The sequence below is a fragment of the Calonectris borealis genome, chromosome 30, assembly GCF_964195595.1.
Source record: "Calonectris borealis chromosome 30, bCalBor7.hap1.2, whole genome shotgun sequence".
In the NCBI taxonomy this organism is placed as follows: domain Eukaryota; kingdom Metazoa; phylum Chordata; class Aves; order Procellariiformes; family Procellariidae; genus Calonectris; species Calonectris borealis.
This window is the reverse complement of record NC_134341.1, coordinates 261,679-279,806: the sequence shown is the minus strand read 5'-3', so window position 1 is coordinate 279,806 and position 18,128 is coordinate 261,679. Positions and strand designations below refer to the sequence as shown.

Here is an 18,128-nt window from a genome sequence, read left to right as displayed (position 1 = left end):
TGAGTCCGGGGCCGCGCGGGACGGGGGTGGCGGGTCCGGTCCGGTCCCGTGGGGAGCGGAGCGGAGCGGAGTGGAGTGGAGCGGGCGGCGGGGACGCCCGGCGGGGGGAGCGCCGCAGCTGCGCGGCCCCGCGGTCGGGGGCGCGGGGCCGGGAGCGACCGGGCTCCGGCGGGGCCGCAGCGCTCGGCCGGGCCGGGGAGGGGGCGGGAGGCGCCGCGCGTACCCCGCCGCGGCGGGCAGCGCCGCCGTGACAAAGCAGAGCGGGCGAGCCCGGCCCCACCGCGCCGCGGGGGACCGGGGGGCACGGGGAGCGGGCTCGGGCGGCGCGTCCTTCCCCGCCAGCCGCCCTTCCCTGTGCCCCGCCGCCGCGCCGCGATGGAAGGATGCGCCCCCCCCCCCCGCTCCCCCCGCAGCCGCGGGTGGCCGCTCGCTCGCTCTCCCCGTTTTCTCCGTCTTCACCAGTTTCTGGTGACTTTTGGCCCGCCCGCCATCCCGTTTTCCTCTGGGGTCCAAAGTTGTCCGCGCAGCCAGGCCGGAAAGTTGGAACTCGGCACCGCTGCGGGAGCTTGCGCCGGGGGGCCCGGGGGGCCGGGGTCCCCCCGCTCCCGGGGACGCCCATGACAGCCCGGCCTCGCCCTGCGCTCCCGCTCTTGCATAACCGGGGCTGCTTCTCCTGGAGCCGCGACAGCCCCGCTGCGGAGTTTGGCCGCGGCCGGTCTGGTGGCACTGGGAAAATGTTTACCCAGCGATGGGGCTGGCTGTCCATCCGTCTGTCCAGCCTCCCCTGCCAGCCGCTTTTTTCCAAGCTGCGCACGTCTCGTTCTCTGCTCTTATTGATCTATTCAGTAAATACTTTAGCGAGCTCGTCAGCTCAATGGCCGGGCTTTTGAATGTACAAGGGGCTGCTCTTGGCAGCATGAGTGCGTTTGGGAGCTGGCAGCCGAACGAGCCGGGAACTGGCAGTGGAGAAGTTCCTTGCAACGCCTGAATGTGTGGGGCAGGAGGCTGTTTCTCCCTTTAAAAGCAGAGGGATGGGGGTTCTGAGCTGGCTCTCTCAGCTCTCCTCTCATGGATTCCCTCCGTCCAGATGGGAACGGCCTGGCGAACGCGAGAGACTGGAGCAGCTGAGTGGCAAGGGTTTTTTTGGGAAGGCTTTTCTGTCCCCTTTCTTCGCCCACCTTGGAGCGAACCAGGCGAAGCTGCTGGCACTTGGTGTCGTGGCAGCGCCTGACCCGTCACCGGGTCAGAGGGACGGAGGAGGTCCGGGCAAACGCCAGATCCCTGCTCCAGATGTGTCTGGGGCTGCAGGAGGCTGGAGCCTGTGGTTTCCATCCCTCCAGCTCCTCCTCACCCTGCTGCAGGTCCAGGCGCTTAATTAGCATCCCTTGAAGGGAGGTGGCAGGAGCAGAGCAGCTCGTGGCACCCTGCAGCCACCCCCGCTCAGCTGACACCCGCACGGTCGTTAGCACAGGGTTGATTGACCCGCTGGCACCGACTCGGCCAGCTCAGCAGTGCAGGTGATGGTTAACAGCTGAGCCCGCCGGGGTCGCCTGCTCCCGCCCCACTCCCGGGGACCCCTGGTCTCAGAGGCATCATCCCTGCTTGATGGTGGTTCGGAGCAGCCGGCGGATCCAGAAGTTCGTGGGGGTGGGAGGAACAGGCATCACTCATTGCATAAGCTGCGTTGCCTTTGGAAACAAGGCTGCAGAATGATGATGTGCTGGAGGGAAGTTCTTCCATCCTCTTCCCCACCCCATGAGCTGGAGTGGGGCAAAAGCCAGCGCAGAGATGCCCCCTCCTTCCAGCAGCACGCTCCCCTCCCGAGGGGCTGCCCTTGCGGGTGACGTTGGGGGTGAGGTGCCATTCCAGCCCACAGCGCCTTGGGCAGCCCAGCAGGGCGAGGGGTCCTCTGGAGAGCTGGGGAGGGAGCTGTGCGAGTCTGTGGGCGGGAGGATGCAGAGGGGGCTCTCAAAGCCCCCCACGCCGACAGGGGTGCGCTGGGCTGGCTGGGAAGCAGAAGGTGGGACCTTGGTGGTGCCTTGGCCCCAGCGGTCCTGGCCAGGCTCTGGCTTCCCTGGCTGCAAGTCTCCTGCTGCCCGAGCCTGCTGCAGGCAGGGCTGAGCTCAGTGCGGTGGGGTTCTGGGGGAACCGTGGTGGAGCCGGTGCTGCCCAGGTGCAGGGTCCCCGTCCTTGTCCAGAGACCCAAATCCCCACACCCGCTGCCTCGATTTGCATCCCCAAACCGCTGCCTTGGTTTGCAGCTCTGGAAACTGGTCATTTGTTCCTGGCTTTGGCTGCAGGAGAAGGGGGAGGCAAAGTCTGCCAGTGGGGCAGGGAGGGGGGAAGCTCTTCCAGGGGGCAAAGGGCACCGGTGAGGCTGCTGTCTGCCATAGCTCCTCTGCCCTTGCTTGGTGGTGCGGAGCTTCCCTGGGTCCTGCTGCCTCGGCGGGCAGAGCTGGGGAGCCTTCAGGAGAGGTGTGAGGGCAGGCAGGGATTGCCCCGCTTCTGTTTTGGAAATACCTGTGGTTAAGGGTGGCTGCAGTGTTTTGGTGCAGCACTTCCCTCTTGCTGCCTTGGTGGTCTGGCGCGAGGGGAGCGCGTGTGCCCACGTGTGTACGTGTGTGTGAGTGCTGTTTTCCTGGGCACGTGTGGACATGCCCAGAGCCACGCAGGGTTCAGCAGAGGTGAAGAGTGTTTGGGGGCTGCTGGGAGGAGAAGGCAGGAGCTGTCGGAGGGGCTGCCACAGGGTCGTTATTGCTCATGGGGACGGGCTGAGGGCTCCTCTGTGCTATGGCGGGGAGGGGAGGGTGCCCGGCATCCCTGCATGGAGCATCCTGGTGAGACCCTCCACTCTGCAGAGCTTGGGGTTCCTGGGAGCCCCATGGGGCTCTGCCCCTGCACGGGAGGTGCTGTGCTGTGGGATGCCAGCGTGCCCTGGTGCCGCTGTGGTGTCCGGAGGAGAGGGCTGGGCTCCGGCCTCCGTCCCGCGTGCTCCCTGTCCGGTGACGTGCACTGACGTCGAGAGGATGGGGCAGCGGTGGAACATCCCTGGCAAAGCCTGGCAGTGCTGCCCGTTTTGGGGTGAAACCGAGGTGTTGCCTTCTCACTGCTTCCAAAGCTGTTTTGAGGTGCTGTGGGTGGTGCAGAGGTAGGAACAGCTCTGGCGTCCCCCTCGTCTTTGGTGTCTCAGCCCCACCACTCGCCCCTCGTCTTCTCTCCGTGCCATTTCCATGTGCCCCGTGGGAGCCTGTGAACCGGGAAGGAGCGGGGGCTGCTCGCACCCTCCAGCTGGTGATGCCTTTCCTCTGGTGCCGAGTACCAGTCGGGCTGTGGGGAGCAAAACTGCCCTGGTCCTCCCTGTTCCTCAAAGGCCCTGGCCCCTGGAGTCTCCTCTTCATTGGTTCCTCTTCGCCACCAGCCCGTACTTGATCCGCGGCTGCCCGGCGCGGCTGGCTCCTCGGCGGAGCAGGGCTGGTTGCCTGCCTGGTACGCTGGCCAGCGTGGGTCTGCTCTGCTGCAGAGACAGAAACAGCAGGATCAGAGCGGGAAAGCAGAGACGAATTAAGGGAAAAGCTGTGTAAAACAGCTGCTGTGTGGGGGCCCCAGAAACACAGCCCTCGAGTCTGCTGGGGGGGACAGGGTGGTGACACGAGCAGCTTCGAGGCAGGAGGGTTGGCCCCAAAAACCGTGTCTGGGATGAGGGTGTTTGGGAAAGGACCACGTGCGGGTTGAGCTCAGCCCCTCTCCTTCCCCACCTGGGAGGGTGCAGGGGGACCCGGCTGCCACTCAAGGGCTGCGGTAGCGTCCCGGTTCTCTTCCGGTGTTTGCTGCGGTTGTGGGTTGAGATTGGGGAGGGTGATAGAGGATGGGGCAGGGCAAGGATGAGGAGCCCTTTGGGCAGAAACCAGGAGCATCGTTACCGTTCGTAGAGGTGACTGTGGTGGCTGGATGGGGATGTTGGGCACGCGGGGGTCTGCGGAGCAGCGCTCACGTGCACTGTGGACTGCCTGGTGCTGCACTTCTGTCTGGGTTACTGCGTGGCTCGTTCCTGCGCGGCGGCAGCGTGAGCAGCCGGTGGCAGACAGGAGGGAGCTGCTCTCGCTATCAGGTGGATCCTGCTGATGAGGTCTTGCCACCATCTCGCGAGTGCTGGGGAAGCTCTGCGGGGAGCAGGGCTGCCCGTGTGCTCCCGCTGCCCCCGCTCCGGATGCCTTCCCCTGGGGACCGATGCCCCAGGAGGCAGGAGGAGCTGAGCCGACGTCTGTGACCACCCACGGCGCTCTAGGATTTTGACTGTGCCTTTGGGATGACTTCCTGTGCTCCCCGTGGATGGCCTTTCAGTGGGATTCTGGCCAGCTCAGGCCCCGAATTGCCTCTCCAAAACGGCGCAGGGAGCACGTGCCTCTGCAAGTGCCCTTTGCCCTGGGAAGGGGGTGCAAGGGGGTGCTTCCCGAAACCGTGGGACAGCTCGGGGCGTTGCGGTCAGGGCTGGGCCCTTGGGAGCAGTCGAGCGCCCAGAGTGGGACAGGCTGTGCCACGGTCCTGCTGAGTCGGCACGATTAGCATGGTGCTAACCAGCAAGCGAGACCGCGGCTTTATCGTGGAGCAGGAGGTTCCTCTTTTAGGCATTGAAATGATTTCAGTTCCCAGATCTGTGTCAAGAACCTTCTTTGTGCCAGCCCCACAGATAAAATCCTTGCTCTGTGCCCCTGAGACCGGGGGCCGACCCACAGCCCTGCCTGGGGGCTGCGCCTCTCTGAGAGCCGCTCGCCTGCCTGCGGCACCTCGGGCAGTGCCTCGGCCAAGCACGAAGTTGTTCTGCTCCCAGCTCGTCCCAACAAGTTGCGGGGCTCAGCTGAATTACCCAGATGAATCCAGCGGTCCCAGGGTTGGGAAATGGGCTCCTTGGAGATGGTGCCGGCTGCTGGTCGTGGCGGCGCGCGGCTGACTCAGCCGGTGAGCGGTGGATGCGTCTGCTCGTTTCCTTCCTGTGGTCCCTGCTTTGCCAGGCAGACAAGAGTCTCCTTGTGCTTGGACTGAATTTTATCTCTGTCACCTCCCGGAGATCGCGTCTGGCCGCGTGCCCGTGGACGTCCCTCCCCGTGCGGGGAGGCTCGGCCCTCCACCGGGAGCCGCAGGCTGGGGTCCCTCCGGTGGCTTGTCCCCCTCTGCCGTTGCTGTGAGTGTGCTGCTCCCGAGGATCCTGCCGGGTCCTCGATGTGAAGCAGCCGCTGTTCCCCGGGGAGGGGCGAGGTGTGCGTTTCTGGGCCCCGACTGCATTGCGGCCATGCAGAGCAGAGCTGGCGGAGGCCCCCGAGCCCTATTTGGCGCTGGGGGAGCAGCCGGCACCGTTGGTGCTGGATCGAGTGCTGTGCGTGCGCGGCGGGGCTGGTCCCATCTCGGGGGGCATGGTGCATGCCTGCTGCACCCTGCACGGGACCGTGTGGGCGGCTGGGGTGGCCAGCAGCACCCGGGCTGGAGGTGGCACGTGCCGGGGCCTCGCCGAGCACCTGGGGAGGTTTTGCGTCCGACGCCGTCTTCCGCTGCCTCTCCCAAAAGGAGCGTCAGCTCCATCCGCGCTGCAGCTTGTTGTCGAGGGGATGCATTTCCCTCTCCTTTGGATTTTGCAAGCCAGTGCAAGACCGACTCAAGCTATTTACAGACCAGGTTTTGCTGTTGACTTAACTTTTCAGTCACTTCCATTTAATGTACCTTGGCAGGCTGACCTGCCAGTGGCAAGCAGCAGCAAATATTTTCAGCATTTTCTAATTCGGCTCAAAATTCTTGTTTTCTTCACTCTGTGCCTCTTATTTTAAGAAGGAAAAGTACTGGGTGGGCCGTGAGGACTGTTTTGCTGGATGTTATTCTGTTTTGCGAGGTTGCTTTCCCCAATGCAGTCCAGCCATTTCTAGGGCTAAATATAGACTCACAATGTCCTTTCTTAGCCAGGCGAACGGAGCAGACTAGAGCTGCAGTCATGCAGATGCTTTGCAGGATCAGAGACGGTCCCAGCACTGCTTGAAGGGAAGGGCTTGTGGGGTTGGCAGCTGAAATGTTGGATAATGACCTTGCTGGCAGCTCGGAGCCTCTCCGGTGGGACTGTGCTCAAGGTGCCGCCGAGGGGAGGGACGGGACGAGTAGCCTCGGCTCCGGGCAGTGCCAGCCTGCGGGGAAGGTGAGAGCAGGTCCGTAATGTCCAAAACGTGTGGACTGCGGCGTCAGTGGGAATTGCGGATAGCTGGGAGGGAGTCTAATTGAGTTGGAAGTTGCATCTTTAATTGAGTGGACTAATTAGCCTCTTGCAAGATGCTGTTTCTCCAAATGAGACCGCGGCAAGGATGGGCGGGCATTGACGGTCGCATCCTGATGCACGAGCCAGTGACGGGCAGGTGAAGGGTGAGGGGAACTGTGAGCGTGCGGTTCGCTTGGTAAATAACGGGCGCTGCTGGCATGGCGGGGCGAGGGAAATAATTGCTGCTTTTAGACTTGCTGCTGGACCGGGTGCTCTGGTGTCCATCCCTTGGCGACCGAACTGAGGAAGAGGATTTCAGCTGTGGGGGATGAAGGCTTTCTGAGCCATCACGCTGCTGCTCCTCTGCCCTGGCCTTGCTGGGTTTTGTTTGCTGTGGGCTGCCAGGCAAATTGTTATTTTAGTCTGCCAAGAGCTTTGAAATGCATCAATCTAGTCCATTTACTTAATATGGTGCAGCTCTTTGTTTGCAGGCGCTGCTGCAGCCATCTGAGCGCAGGGACCGAGCGCTCGCTGGGTCCCGGATTCACACAGCGGTTCATTGTAGCTGATGAACAGTCGAGCACCTCCGCCGCTCGCGCCGCTGGTGAGATGGGCTGCGCCGGGGTGCCGGCACCTCATGCCGCTGCGTCAGGCTCTGCGGGGTTGAGTCCCTCCTGGTGTCCCCTCCCTCTGCTTTGCTGCACCCGGAGGGGCAGAGCCCCTTGATGCCACAGCGGCACGCGCCGGCACCCGCGGACATGCCTGGTGATTTTCTGTTCACGCTGTGCTCAGAATTTGACTGTCGTGGCCTAAAGAATTGCACATGGACGCCAGGAGCGTGATGCTGCGGCAGCGGGGAGCAGCAGTACGCTCCGCTGCTGGCCCTGCCCCACTCCGCTCCGCGGGTGCCAGACCGGCTTGCTGATGGTGGGGCTGCCGGCGGGTGCCCACCCGCTTTCGCGAGCCTGCCCGCAGCTGCTCGGAGCAGCCTCCTTTGGGGACAAGTGCGTTGCCGTCCCCAGCTGCTGGCGGCGATGCCCCTCGGCCGTAGCCAGCTGGGCGTGCGGCCGGGAGAGCGGCTCCAGCTGATGCACGGCGCTCGAGGGCGGCTCTGACCCCGGGGGTAGCGGGATCCCGAAGCGCACGGCGCTTGCGGCAGCCCTGTCCTCCCTCGGGCGCGTGTGCCGGCTTGGTGCCGGCCCCCGTCCCTCCGGGCGGCCGGTGTGGGGAGGGGAGCTGGAAGAGGGCCGCGAAGGGTTTCCTCCCGGCGCTCGGCGCCACGGGTGTCGTGGTGCCTTTTTATTGTTTGGAAAAGGAAGCACTTGGGTTTAATACTTCCCGCGGCAGCCGCCTTCCCAGTGGCCCGGGCGGATGCTGTGGGGCGCGGGGGCAACCACCGCGCGGAGGATCGGGCTGTGCCTGCGCCTCTGCCCCGGGGCTGGCAGCTGCCTTTGCCCCTGAGCAGAGACCCGCAATTCCCGGGTTATTTCCAAGGAGGGGAATTTCCTCCCCTGGTCCTGAAAACATCAGCTGAAATGTCCGCAGGCCCCTGGCCTCGTCTGTGCCATGGGACACGTCCCCTGCCTGCTCCTGGGGCTGCTCCTGCCAGGGCCAGCGGCCTCGAACTGGCTCAGCACCCCTGGGTCGGTGCCCGCACCGCAGCCCCGCTTCCCGCCGCAGCTCCTGGCCGCCGCCGGCCCTTCCAGATGGGTTCGCTCAGTGTCTCCTCCCGTGGCCCGGAGCGTGTTTTCCCTGTGGAATAGCGGATTTGGAGCCTAGCACCGCGCTTACTCACCAGCTTGGTCTTCTCTTCCGCAGCTGCTCCGATGCCCTCATCCCTCGAAACCTGCTCGGCCCAGCCCCGCGCCCTTTCAGCTGCGTAAAATCTTAAAGCTTCTTTTTCTGCAACTTGCAGAAGGTAAAACCAGGCAAACCAGGATCCCTGACCCCCAGGAAATACTTTGGAGCACCCGGGCTGCTGCGGGCGAGCAGCCCATTGCTGGCGTAGCCGAGCCGCGCTGCGCTGGTGGAGATGCCGAGGGGGTAGTGTAGCGTCTGGGATGCAGCATCAGAGCAGACATAACCGTACTGGATTCCTCTTTAATCATTTTTACCAGTTATAAACAGATGGGATGTTTCACCATGCCAAGGATTTTTTTTCCTTTTACCTCTTAAAATACAGCTGAGTGGGAGCGGAGTGCCGCCGAGCAAACCTGCCCCGGTCCCTGGGCCTGGCGTGCACGGGGACGCGTTGGGGTCGTTCTGCGATTTGCACAGCTGCTCCGAGCAGCAGCAGCCGCAAGCCCGGGCGTTGTGCGGCGGCCCTGGATGCGGCTCTAGGGTTCCCTCTGTTGTTGTTGTTGGATTCCCCCCCTGCTCTGGTTCGGTGCTCGCCCTTTGGGTGGCGGCTGCGACTCGTGGGCACTGCCGGGCTCTGCAGAGCTCTTGGCACGGGGGCTTGGTTGCCCACCCGATGCCAGTGTCCAGGGCTGGAGCTGCGGCAGGAGGGACAGTGCCGGGCTGGCGCGGCGGCCAGGGGAGCGGCGCAGGGACGAGCTCCAGCATGGACCCCCTCGCGCTGTGGGGCTGTGCAGCTGCCCGAGGATGCTGAGATGCCGCGGGCTGCAGCTCTGCAAAGCCACCTCGAAGCCGCTGCAGGACGTGGCTTCCTGGGGCGCACTGTGGAGGAAACCCCAAACGTTCCCCCGTCCCGCACCGCCGCCTCGCCGGTAAGCATGTGCTTGCCGCAGAGGCTGCCACGTGGCCTGTGCCTGGAAAGCGCCGGCGCAGGTGTGGCGTCCGCTGGCAGGAGGGCTCTTCCCCGCCCCGGCTGGGAGGCAGCGGTTTGTTGGGGCTGTGTCCTCGCGGGTTTGCTTTTGGGAACCGGGACGGGAGCAGGTGACGGCCGAAAGCCCTGTGCGGGCAGGGAGCTGTGGCAGGAGCGGGCCGGGGCCGCGGCGCTGCCGTGGGTTGTTTTCTCCTGGGGAGACCTTGAAAAAGCAGGAGATCGCGCTGTGCGAGGGGTGGCGCGGTGGCTCCGTGACCTTGCCCTCCCCAGAGCCGGGAGATGCTCCCCACAGCGCATGGGTCCCCAGAGGACCTTGGGAGGGGACCTGGTGGCTGGAGACGGGGCTGGGTCTCCAGGTCCTTGTCCCCCTCCCGCTGCTGTCCGGCCTTCTGGAGCCCCCCGTGTCTCCTGGGGGGCAGGACGGGCAAGCGAGGGGGGTGACTTCTCCCTGCCTCTGTTGGGGTGGGACCCCCGGGTGCACCCTGGTTGGGACCCGCAGGGGTGGCCAGTGGGTCCCCGCATCCACGGTCCCGTGAGCTGGGGCTGGCCGGGTGGTCCCTGGCGCAGGGGCTGCGTTCACACGGGCAGGTGAACCAGAATCCAGAGCAGCTCCCCGCACAGACGCGCTGCTCGGGAATAAAAGTCCCTTTATGCTGGAATAATTAGTGTACTCAGAGCATGCTAATTATTCTGGGATAAAAGTGACTTTTATTCCGGCAGAGTGTCCTCTCAAAGGGCCCTTTCTGCCCGCTCCCGGGGCACAATAGCTGCTCTGCTCCGTTTCCCCATCTCAGACAAAGTCCTTATTTGCGAAGCCAGCGAAATTGAGTTGACTAATGAATTAAGGCCAATGGTTTTGGCCTGGCTCCAGCGCTTTGAAAGCCTTGGCGAGCTGATGCCCGTCCCGGGCAGGAGGAAGCGCAGCACCCTCCTGCCCCAGCAAAGCCCCCGTGGGCTGCGTTTGGCCCCAGGCTCTGCTGCTGAGCTCCGGCAGCGTCCTGCCCTCCGATTCAGCTGTCCAGATGAAATGCCTATTAATCTATAATGTGCAATTGCTTTATTGCACAACGCAGGCAGGTCTCTGGAGGAAGCGTTATCAGCTTTAGCCACAAGCCATAAATAACTGCCTCCAGTGCAGAACACTATATTCTGTTTGGGTTCCCAACTGCCGAGGGTATAAACATCCCACTTTTTATTGCTAGAATAAATAAAGGGAATAAAACCTTCTGAGCAGGTAGAGGAGGCGGGGGGGCCTCTGCGGCAGCCCCCCGGGCTGGCGGGGTCTCCTGCCCGCAGCCGCTGCCCCCTCCCCATCCCTTGCCTGGGAGGGAGAAGGGCCGGCCCTGGCAGAGGGGTGCGGGGGGGAGTGGGGCAGCGGGGCAGCCCCCCGGCAGGGATGGCCGCCGGCCAGGGACCGCTGCAGCCCATCCAACTGCACCGAGAGGACTTAAACCCCTTTCTCTTGGCTGCAAATGCTTTTTTCTTTTTCTTCTTTTTTATTTTCTTTTTTTCATTTAAATTGCAGATAAGCTGCAAAAAGAGAAAGAAATCAAAAAAGCATGATTCTTCCTTGAAACACCCTCCACTGCGTGGCTGGAGCCTGCCCCTTCTGCCCCTCCCCACCATGTTTTGTATGATCAAGCTCTTTTTCTTTCCAGTTCTGAAAATGCTGTGGGTTTGTTTCATCTGGTTCCATCTCCTGCCATTTTTCAGCTGATTCTTCTGCGGACCTCTCCGTGGGGCCGGAGACAGGAGGGGGACGAGGGGGGTCGCACTCCAGTGCAGATCTCCCAGCTTCTGAATTTGGTTTAAAATGCAAATCTTTTTTTGTTTTTAATTTTTTTTTTCCCTTTTTTTTTTTTTTTTAAAATGCATTTCATCTGAAGGCGGCAGAGCTGCCGGAGCCTGGGGAGCGGGAGGGGAAGGGGCTGGGCGGGCGGGGGGAGCGCATTCCTCCCAGCGTGTCCAGATTTCCTGATGCGTGTTCGCATTTAAATCGTCTCCCCCTGGATCTGTTTGAAGTCAGGTGACCGCGGTGCTGTCGGGGATGAAAGCAGCCCTTGGGAGCCACAATATGATTTTATTCCCCTTCCCCCTCTCCGTCGGGGGCGGGTGCTCTTGGGCAGCCTCCATCTTCCCTCTCCCTTGGGGGCAAGCTCTTGCCCCCTGCCCACCCATCATCCTTCTCCCCCCGGTCTTCCCTCCCCTCCTTTGTCTGAGTTTGGGAGCAGCGAGGGCAGGTCCTGCAGCCGGTGGAAATCCCGTCCCGGGGCACGTGGTGGAGGTGCCAGGGGGCTGCGTAGGGTGGGCACCGGGGCTCTTCGAGGCGGTGTGTCCGAGGGCTCTGCCGGGGCTCCTCCCTTGCGCCCTTGGGTTGCGTCACCTCTCCCTGCCCCGGCTACGGGGACTCTGCTGCTCCCGGGGAGCCGGGGCTGTCCCCAGAGCGGGGGGGATGTCGGGGTCTCGGGCTCCCCCTCCCTGGCACACCCTGGGGTACCCGATGCAGGAACCCGCTTGCTCCCAGTCTTTGCCCTGGCATCCCCCGTGCCCATGCGGAGGGATGGGTGTTCCTTGCCGTGGGGAGCGCCCGGGTGGGCGATGGGAGGGTGCGCAGAGCGCAGGTGCTGCGGGAGGGGGCTGTCTGGGTGCGTGATCGGCCTCTGGGGACGGCTGGGTCGGGGGCCAGGCTGTCCCTGGCGGGGCGGCGGGCTCCTCGCTGAGTGCTTAAACGCTCGTCATGGCCTCGAGGGGGGTTGCCTGCGAATCTGGCAGCTCTTGGGCAGCAGATGGAACCCATCCTGCCTGTCCCTCCTGGCAGTGGGATCTGCGTGGGGTGACGGCCCTGACCATGCCCTGGGATGGGGCTGGGGGCAGACGGGACCGGAGCTTCCAGTTGCTTCTCAAGAGCATCCCCCCGCCAGCGCGGGGGAGACGAGCAGAAGCCAGAGATGAAAAACCAGGGAAGGCGCCGGCACGCTGCGGGGTGCGCCGGATCAGCGCCCAAAGCGACGGTCGGGGGCTCTGCCGGCACTTCTCTCCGGTTGGATTTTTGCTGTTGTTTTCAGCCTCCTTGGTGTTTCTAAAAATCAGGCGAGTCACAGCTCAGGAGCCCTTCCGACCGCCCTCGGCCGGGGCGTGCTTTTCCAGCCGGAGCCTTTCCCATGAATGGCGTTTTGCTGCCGTTCAAACATCTCCGGCAAAGCGGAGGCGGGCTTTTCTTCTCAAAATTGTCTTTTTTTTTTAAAGGTTAATGCCTCGTGATTTAGATGCAATAGGCAGACTTGAAAGGAAAAGGGGGGGAAAAAAAAGTATTTTAAAGTCAATATTTACTTAGCAATTGGACGGCCCCTCCCCCCCAGCCCAGCCACGCATACCTGCGGCTTCTCCGGCGGGAATGGCCGGGAGCGCACAGCAACGTCATTCATGGAAGCGGCGGCTGGGATGGAGCAGCGGATCTGGTTTGAATCTTCCCGTTCGAGGGGGCCGGATGGAAGAATTGCAAAAATGCATTTGAACTGTTTAGAGATCTTGTATTTAAATGCAAAAGAAACAAATAAGCCTTCCTTTCCCCTTCCTCTTGAAAAAACGTGCCTACAAACTTTAGGTTTTGTTATTTTAAATGCCTCTATTACCCTGTCTAGCTTTTTGGAGCCAAAGGACCCGGCGAATTTACGTTAGTCGTCAGCTTGTAAATTCTGCAGAAACTTCTGCACAGCGCTGTGCCCCTGCGGGGATCTGGGATTTTAGCATCAGCCCCGTGGCTTCTGTACCAAGCTCCAAACCCTGGACCAAGGGAGCAAGGAAGAGCCGAGGGGTGCGTGTGCCTCCATGCTTTATCCTCTCCGGTGTCTGTCCCGTGGCTGCAGAGAAACTCTGGGAAATCTGAAGAGTCCTGATGGCACAGAAAAGGAACAAATCGTGTTTTTTCTGAAATTCAAGGACAGAGGATGGACGCTGTAGGGGAGAAAAATGAGAAATGAAAGTATAAGGTGACTTTTGTGTTTGGTGAATTGGGCAACTTGGACGATCTTCCAGCTTGGTGCCGTGGGACTGCGTGCCGGTGCTTCGGGGGGTCCCGCCGGGACACAGGCTCTCTCTGTTGGGGAGAGCGGCCTTGGACTTGTGGTATGCTCCGGCCAAGTGATGTCTTGAGACCTGACTTGACAGGGAGGGATGGAGAAGAGGAGGGACGGCGGGACGAAGACATGATGTTCAGCTGGCTGATGGGACAGGCTCTCCCCCGAGAAAGGCAATCAGCCAAAAGTGGCCAAAATTGGCCAAGACAGTAACTGAGAGCAGAGCAGATCGCAGCAGCTTCCCCTGTGCCTCGGTGTGTGTTAAGCCTTCTCGGCATGCGCTGGCACACCCCTCGTGCCGACGCGCTCGGGATGGTGGTGAGCTCGAGAGGGCTGGAGCTCGGCGAATGCCACCTTTGGTCGCCGGGGTTTTGCTGTCCCCCCTGCTCCGGGGTCCGATGGTTTCCTGCCTGGCTTTTGCCCTCCAGAACAACCTGGAGATTTTTGTTTCGCCGAGGCGAAGCGCACGCGTGCGGTGTTGGGAGCTAGGGGCATCCGGCTGGGTGTGCCGCACGCATTGCGCTGGCCGGCCCGGGGTGCGGGGTGCCTGGCCGGGGCTCTGCAGTCCACCGGCTCCCTGCTGCCCCTTGGACCTGGCTGCTGCGTCCCTCCTGGCCGGCGCAGGGCGAGCTGCCGCTCGCTGCCGGGGTCGAGCCCGCGTGCCGGCCGGGTTTGCAGACTCCCTGCACGGCCGGGCGCAAGGCGAGCCTGGCTCTGTTTGCGCAGCGCGGGAGGTGTGTGCTTTGGCAGGCTCCTCGCCGCGCGAGTGGGGTGTGCGAGCGTGGAGGGGTGGGGGTAGCTGGGGACGGAGACCTGGGAGGAATGTGGAGTGCATTTATTTTTCTCCCTCTCGTGCTTTCTCCCCCCCCAGAACATCTGTTTTGCAAATCACGCTCATTCCAGTCCGTATTTATGGCCAGCGCTGTTTCCTTCGCAAAGCAGCGGCCAGCCACCTCCTCCCGAGGAGCGGAGGAGGAGTTGGGCTGAAGAGGAAAGTGCGGCTTGCTCAGGGAAGGAGTTCTTTAATATTTTGGTGGTTTGCTTCCAGTCTATCTAGGTTTTTATGCCGTACTTGTCTGTGCAGTGAAGGTAATTTGGCTTCTGCTGAAGGTGAAGACCTCCTGCTCACCAGCCTCCTAAAATAGTCCTTTCAAATGGAAGTGTCGAGTTCTTGCTTTAGGCAAAAATGAAATGTGTTTTGCTGTGTTTCTTTAACAGCCCTTTTCCCAACCTGCTGCGCTCTAACACGAACAAGTCTCCAGCTGCCCGTGGCCGTGGGACGGCGGGAGGCGCAGCCGGGCTCTCGGTCCCCGTCCCGCCCGGGAAGACCCCGTGCCGCTCCGCACCCCTGCTGCGGGATCTGCTCCCACCCATACCGGAGAAGAAGGATCCCCTTTCTTACACCCAAATGGCCATTTTTTGCCATCTTTTCAGTACAATTTTTTCCCCTCTGTCCCCTTTGAATTACTTTTAAGCAGGGATCTCTCCTCCGACTGCCAAAGAGGGACGTGTTTTCCGCGGGCGGCTCTCGCAGCTGTCCTGCCCCGCTCTGAGCCGGCCATTGTGTGCTGCATGAAGGCGCCTTTATTCTCTGACCCGGCGCTGGAGCTCCGCTCTCCGCTGCCATTGCCGCTTCGGCTGGTGCGGCCGCCTGGCTTTCGGAAAGAAATTTGGCTCCGTGTGAAGGAAGCATTAACAGACACCTTCTCTAATTGTCCACCTGGCACTGAGGCATCTTGACACTTACTCTGGGGCCATTTAACTCGCTGGGAACATGCTGTGCGAGAACAGCAAGTGCGTGGGGTTGCCGAGGAGCCCGGAGAGCTGGCTGCCGAGCGGGAAAGCGATCTCCTTCCCTCCCCCTGTGTGGAGCCATGGCGGCCGTCGTGCAAAGCTGCTCTAGAAACCGGCCTCGCGCTGCCGAAGCCGTCCTCGTGTTTGGGAACGGCGGAGGGGGCACGGCTGGTGGTTTGAGCTGGGTTCGGGAGCAGCTTCACGGCGGGTTAACGTGCCCCGCGGCGGCAAGGAGGGAAGGCCTGCTCCCGGGGGTCTGCCTGCGCCGAGGGAAGGACTGAGCTGGAGCATCGTCCCCTCTGAGAAGGGCAGGCGTCAGCAGGGTGCGTGTCCTCAGGGGCGGCTTTCCTTGAGGAAAGCCATGGCGTGTGCAGCCTGACAAAGCCTGCGCAAGCGACGTTTCAGTGCTTGGAAGAAAGCCCACGTGTTCTGCCCCTGCCTGGGGGAGCTGCTGCCAGCAGCAGGAGAACCCGCTCTGCTCCAGTCTGAGTGGAGGACGGGGCCACTCTGCAAGGTGTAGGTGCTGGTACTTAGGGACGATGGCTTCGAGTGAGGGGCCGATCTTCCGTGCTGCTGGTGAGCACCTCTGCTCCAGGACCGGTGTCTCCAGTGCAAGACAAGATCCTGTCCTGGCTCTGGTTTCTCCTCCCGTGTAGGCGCAGCCCCGCAGGGCTGTGAGCGGCTGGATGGGGCAGCAGGCTGGGCACCATCTCCCAGGGGTTCCCCCTCTTGCAGAGCTGCCCGCTCCCCTCGGCGGGCAGGAGGCAGGTGAGAGGCCGGGAGCTGAGCTCGACCCGGGGGGAGATGGCGGCTGCTGTTGGCCCGGCGGGTTCCGGGGTGCTGGCTGCGGTCGGCTGGGCGGTTGCGGCAGCCGTAGGTCACTTTGTGGCTGCTGGAGACCTGGGAGGATGAGGGAGAGCAGGAAATCCAAGGGAGCGTCGGTTCTTTGCTGTGGTTTTCTTAATGAATCTTGCATTTGGTACGCTTGTGGCTGGGAGATGGAGGTGGAAGATGAGCTCCTCGGGGAAGAGGGGGTGGCAGAGCCGGATTCGGAGGAGAGCCGGTTGCAGAGGGCGCCTGTCCCCGAGCTCCCAGCCCTGCGCTGCCGTGTCCTGCAGGAGGAAGGGACGGGCTTGGTCTCCAGGTCATCCCTCGCCTAAAGAAGGTGTGGGGGGGCGGTGGAGGGGGAGGCATCTGCTCATAACTGGGGATGTTTCATCCATTTTGATACGTCCAGTCTCCATCTTGATTGCACTGAGCTCCCTGTCATGGTGTCGAGCTTTTCCCTCCAAGCAACAGCTCCAACGCTGCCGATGCTTTAAAGACAGAAGGGAAGTGAGGTTTGTAGGAGGTGGTACTCTTCAGTCAAACCAAATGACATCAAACAAAGCCCTTTTGCAGCTCTGAGGAATAATTACGACATTACATGGTGGGGAGAGTTTCCTCCCACCCTTTAGGAACCGGGATTTGGACTGGGGACCAGACCTTCCCCATCCTTTTCCCTCGCAGCATCCCCGCTGCAGACCGGACAGAAGCTGCCTGGGCCTGGCTGCGGCATTTCCTTCACGTGGCAGGAGCTGGAGAGAAATCGTGGCACCTTCTCTGCCTGGCAGGAGCCTGAGGGCGAGCTGGGTCATGGAACGCGTGAAATGAGCTGCAGCGACGGCCGCGGCTCCTGCCCGTGGTGCTGCCTGGTGCGGCTGCAGCGAGGCAGATGCAGAGACCCTCCTTCCATGGGCTGGGCAAAAAGTTAAGTGGATCCTTGGAGCAGGGAATTTAGCAGAAGACTAGGGATGACACAAGATAAATGTTTAGGGAATTGAACGTGTTTGACTGCCTTTGCTTTTGACATTCACAGTTGCGTTTCATTGGGTTTTCAAGATTCCCTGCCTTCCCAAGGGCTCGGGCTCGCTGTTCAGAGCAAAAGCTGCAATTGGTGTGGAAGCGTTTGCTGCAGAGAGCTGGGTCTCTGGGAGGAAAGTGAAATGCTGAAAGACTGGCAAGAAGATGGCCCGAGCTGGCGGGGCTGCGGGTGCCGGGCTCTGCCGCGTGCCGGGCTCTGCTGCATGCCGGGGCAACGGCCCTCGCCTGGGAGCCCGCGGCACGGCGAGTTGGGTTGGAAGCTGGCACGGCTTCACTGCGTCTCGACCCTTCCTGCCCGCAACTCTCACCTGGACTGCTCCGGCCCTGCCTTGGCATCACCTCCGAGCCTGGCCCTGGTGCCCACCCGGTGCGTGTTACGGCTGTGGCTACACCCGCAGTTTTTCACGTTTGGCGCTGTCCCCGCCGCTGTGGATTGGCCAAAGGAGACCGTGGTGCAGCGCCTGCTGACCGGCAGAGCGCAGCCCGGCAGCGCCGGGGACGGGCGACGCTCTCTGCCTTCCCTTCTAACCGCGACCCTTTGGTGAAGGGGGAGTCGTGCAGCCTGCGCTCGGGGGGGGTGCAGTGACTCCCCATTGCAGCCTACGCTCAGGGGGTGCAGTGACCCCCCATTGCAGCCTGCGCTCAGGGGGGGTGCAGTGACCCCCCATTGCAGCCTGCACTCGGGGGATGCAGTGACCCCCCCATTGCAGCCTGCACTCGGGGGATGCAGTGACCCCCCCATTGCAGCCTGCGCTCGGGGGGTGCAGTGACCCCCCATTGCAGCCTGCGCTCAGGGGGGGTGCAGTGACCCCCCATTGCAGCCTGCGCTCGGGGGGTGCAGTGACCCCCCATTGCAGCCTGCGCTCAGGGGGGGTGCGGTGACCCCCCCATTGCAGCCTGCGCTCGAGGGGGGGTGCAGTGACCCCCCATTGCAGCCTGCGCTCAGGGGGGGTGCAGTGACCCCCCCCATTGCAGCCTGCACTCGAGGGGGGGTGCAATGACCCCCCATTGCAGCCTGCGCTCGAGGAGGGGTGCAGTGACCCCCCATTGCAGCCTGCGCTCGGGGGGTGCAGTGACCCCCCCATTGCAGCCTGCGCTTGGGGGGTGCAGTGACCCCCCCATTGCAGCCTGCGCTCCGGGGGTGCTGCAGTGACCCCCCCATTGCAGCCTGCGCTCGGGGGGTGCAGTGACCCCCCATTGCAGCCTGCGCTCGGGGGGTGCTGCAGTGACCCCCCATTGCAGCCTGCGCTCGGGGGGTGCTGCAGTGACCCCCCCATTGCAGCCTGCGCTTGGGGGGTGCAGTGACCCCCCATTGCAGCCGGCCTCCTCCAGGTGCCGGTTTCGGCAGGGGGAGCGCACCCCGCTCCAGAGCCGC

The 18,128-nt window shown here is 62.7% G+C and overlaps 1 protein-coding gene across 1 annotated transcript in view; it reads left to right on the top strand.

The window, feature by feature from the left end:
- LRP1 (LDL receptor related protein 1) overlaps positions 1-18,128 on the top strand; it is a 93,342-nt gene that overhangs the window by 114 nt on the left and 75,100 nt on the right. The gene's annotated exons all lie outside the window — the stretch shown is intronic.